The sequence below is a fragment of the Arachis hypogaea genome, chromosome 17 (assembly GCF_003086295.3).
Source record: "Arachis hypogaea cultivar Tifrunner chromosome 17, arahy.Tifrunner.gnm2.J5K5, whole genome shotgun sequence".
In the NCBI taxonomy this organism is placed as follows: Eukaryota; Viridiplantae; Streptophyta; class Magnoliopsida; order Fabales; family Fabaceae; genus Arachis; species Arachis hypogaea.
The window spans coordinates 2,006,136-2,010,845 of record NC_092052.1 but is presented as its reverse complement, the minus strand read 5'-3'; positions in this window follow the sequence as shown (position 1 = coordinate 2,010,845).

The window sequence follows — 4,710 nt, the reverse complement described above, 5'->3', positions numbered from 1 at the left end:
TTTTCTTCTAATAATTGATGACATTTGATAAAGATTGAATTATTTTGTTAGTCTTTATAATTTATTTAAATTTGTATTAAAGGTCTCTATATATACTTTAAAAAAATTTAATTGAAAACCTACACTGATTTTAAATTTGTAAATAGATGAAATTTTTAGGAGAACAATAATCTAAATTTAAATTATTTGTTCATTCTTATTATTTCAAAACTAAAATGAAAAAAAAAAGGAAATGTTTAGAAGGAATATAATGTGATCATAATTAAGCAATTTCAATTTTCACTTAACCCATCTCTTGCATACATTGTTTGTCTCAAATCTTTCTCTAGCTGTGTTGCTAATTTTTGCCTTTAATTATGGAAGTAAAAGAAAAATAATAATATACTTTGTAATCTAGCTAATATCAAATTAACAATTAAGAGTTGCATTTTTTATTAGTTGTTTATTTCGTCATAATTAAGTAATATTGATTTAATTTTAAAAGTTATCTCACAAGAATAATAATGACTACTAAATTTATATCTTAATGATTTAAATTTAATAACTTTTAGAAAAAAAACACCTTTTTTACATGATGAAATGAGTCTTGTTAAAATTAGTTAAATAAAAAAAATACTCCTTCCATTTTAAAATATAAGTTTCTCTTAGCTTGATTGACCAAACGTCTTTGTCCATGAATTCACGTTAATAGTTTATTATATGTAAACGAATGGAAATTACATATGGAAATAGCGTCATGGATGGGTGTTGAAAAATAATTTCATTTCATTAGTCTTTGAATCGAGTCAAATGAGAAAGAAGAGTTGGAGTGACTTGTGAGTTCTGAGAGTTCTTATATGGAATGAGAGTATCAATTCAATCCAATTTGTTTTGAAAAAATAACACAGGATTTGTTATTAAAGGGAAATGAAATCATTTATGACAAAAATTAGTTTTAATTATGCAATTTTTCTTATATTGTAATTATCTACTACAATATTTAATTATGTAATAAGGAAGTTATATATTGGAAATATTCTTTGAACCAAACAAAATAAATTGTGAATTTTTTTTGTATTGTTATTGTTATCTGTTAATATATTATCAAATTAATAAATTAAAAACATTATAAGAGTAGTGATATATATCAAATTATTATAATAAAAAGTCTACATATTTTTTTATTACGTTTTTTTTTACAATAAGTAGAGTAGTGATAAATATAATTACCCAATATACTTGGAAGTAATGTATAATGATTTTAAAAGGAGATTTTTTATTTAAATAAATAAAAAATATTTTATTTCTCAAAATATATTATTTATAGCAATTTTACTAAAATTCATCACATGTCTTATCTCATTTACACTATAAATAAATAAAATCGTTACATAACATAATTGACATTTACATACCGGGTGCATGTAAATATTTTTTATGAATTTTGATAAAAATACTATAAATAATATATTTTGATAAATAATTTTTTTTATTTATTTAAAAATAATCCTTTTAAAAGGTCATAAGAGTTAATTAAATTTTTCTTTTTGGAGTAGTATACTAGATATTCTTGTATAAATAATACTATTATTATATTTATTTATATTAGCTCCCCAATCCCCGTAATCAAGGAGTCAAGCATGCAGTGAGGAAAGGGTTGGAAAAACGGTAATAACTTAGAAACAAGACACTAAATTGAAAAAATGATTTGTATATGTATTATTGAGTGTGTTTAAATTGTTTATTTAATTTGTCTAAAATGATACAATATAAAGGGTATTTATAGGTACTAAGAGAATTGTAATAAACTAATAATAAAGATATAATTTTTTATAATAAATATTCAAATATACTAAATAATACTAATTGATTCTAATTGATCCTAATTATATTCTAACAATAACGTTGTATTTGTTGGGATGAATTGATGTGATCCTATTGCAATAAGATATATAAAAAAATTAGATTAAATATTTAAATTGGTGTTCAATGATTTTAAATTTTATTTTTAAATTTTTAATTTTATTATTTTGAATATTTTTTTATAATTATTCTCATTGTTTAAATTGGTCTTTTTGTGCTTTAAACAAAAATCTAATATTTGTATTGGATAAATAAATTTTTAGTAAATTTTATTATACAATAATTAAGTCCTAAAAAAATATTATGATAACATAAATTAATCTCTGATAGAAAAGAATCAATTCGGTTTGAGATTTTCTAAGATAATAAAAATTTATTAAAAATTATGAAATTAAACTTGGAAATTTAAATATTTACTCTGATAAAAAAAATAAACTTGAAATTTCATCTTTGTAATAGATTGTTGCATGTATAATGCAAAATTTAAATTTCTGACACTTGCTTAAGCAAACAAGTAAGTTAACCACTCAGCCAATCTAAATTATTTTTTTTTCTTTATTGCAACAGATGTAACTTGTAAACTTATATAAAGCTCTTAGCATAGAAGTATAGAACTATTAAAAGCCAAAAAATACAGCGTCGAATAGAGGTGTTTAAGATTCGTCCCGACATATTTTGTCAGGTTCGAATTTCTATTTTTTACTTGGTGTTATGTTTGGGTCGGATTTGGGTTTTACTTTGAGTCATCCAACCCGACCCGAATTTTTTTTACAATTAAATATATATATATATATATGAGTTAATTAGTAATATATTTTTATAATTCATTTAATATTTTTTATATTATACGCTATTATTTTTATTTTTAAATAATTTATTTTAATATAAATATAATATAATATTTATTAAATGTATTTTTTAAAAATAAAATTTTATTATTTTAATATATAAAACTTATAAATTTGTATATACTAATGTTTTATTGAGTTAACTCGATTTAATCTAATTTCTTTTCGGATCGCTTCAGATTGAGTCAAAATAGACCTATTATCCTTTTAAAGTTAAGTCTGAGTCTACTTAAACTCGATCCGGTCCGACCATAAACAATCCTAACGTTGAGTAACATACCAATGCCTATGTGGAAAAAAAGAAAAAGCAAAGTCATGTTTTTGCTTTTAAGAGTCAACAAAGGTTGCGCTGCTTAGTAAAAAAAGTCGGTGGCCAACAACTTTATTAAATTCTGGCAAGTAGCAAAAAAAGGTGAGTCATTAGATGAAATCTCACAACAATCTCATACCATTAAAATCATCATTAATAGTTATTTGATGGCTACAAATCACAAAAGTTGTTAGCCCATAGCAAACCTCACACTACAATAAGACTAGACATTTTTGTTTCACAAACTGATAATTAAAAGTTACTACCAACAAAAAAAAACTGATAATTAAAGTAAAAGAGGTGCAACGCAATAGGATTTTTACTTCAACTTGGAAACTAATTAGTTAAATAAATAAAAGGAAATGCCACAAGAGAATATAGTAAGTAGATGTGTTTGGTTTTATTTTATATTTGCAGAATTTCTTTTTCATGTTCAGTTAAAATAAAAAGATTTTATTATCATCTACTCATTCTTAAATTCTATTATATCTCTTTTGGTAATTATAAATGTAATTTTACTTTATGAGGTTTTGGCATGCTAACACAAAGTGCTTAAATAGATCAAACCTTGGATTAGTGCACAAGAAATTGACATGGCAGGAATCAAGAACATCACAATTGCACGTCTGATGTATCTAACGTTGGACTGTATTATGTTCAATTTTATTATAATTATTTAGAAAATGATACTATTAGTTGGACAATCTGAAATTCCATTTTTTAGATTCATGGAAATGAAAAATCTACGAATCAACATTAAAGGCAGAACCTAGTTTTATTGCAAAAAGCTGCTTCTTACTTTGCTATTTTCTTGTTCAATTTCACATCTCTATAATATCTAACAATTATCTTCTCTTTTTTGAGCTTTGATGGCCAAGTTTAAGTTAAAATAGAGAAACAAATTACTTAAGATATTGACAAATATGTGCTTGGTTTGGAGTTAGAACACTAAAAAGTAGAATGAAGCAAAAAATGTCGAAATCAACGAGTGTTGTTGGATTTGCACGAAAAGAGAAAAAGATGTTATATTAGAGAGACGACTATATACTTTAAAATCATAATTTACTTCCAACATCATATATATGTAACAACACACTTACAAATATGTAAGAAATAGCAAGTATAAATATCACCAAGACTTGCATACAACATATAATGTAAACAACAGAAATAACATGATGATGAGTTTGGAAAACTCTAAATTAATATTGGTGATGACTAAATATTATTAAAATTAATTAATTGCAAAATTATTAATCTGAATTTTTCATTCAATATATATTGATTAAATAATTTTGTTATAGGTTTTAATATTGGGACGAAAACAAATTTCTGGTGCAAGCCCAATTACTTTCAGTCTTTTGTTTTAAAAATATATGATGAATATGGCTGATTTGATTCTTTATGTTACTTGGGCCCAAATGATTTTGATTGCTTTAAGCCCAAGTGTGTTACATGCTTTCCCATTTGCTTCATACATATTCCAAATTCTATCAGAAAAAAGCAAATGTTATTATTGGGCCAAGAAACTTATTGATTATTGCAACCAAGCCCAATTCCATGAGTGTTCCTCATGTTATGTCTGAATCCATGAAGCAAAGAAAAATAAATCCACAAATGCTTCCAATGGATTCCATTACACTTCCTGAAAGGATTTCAAAGCTAATTTAAACATTGGGAATATAAGCAAGTGAGAGAAGATTGATTTGA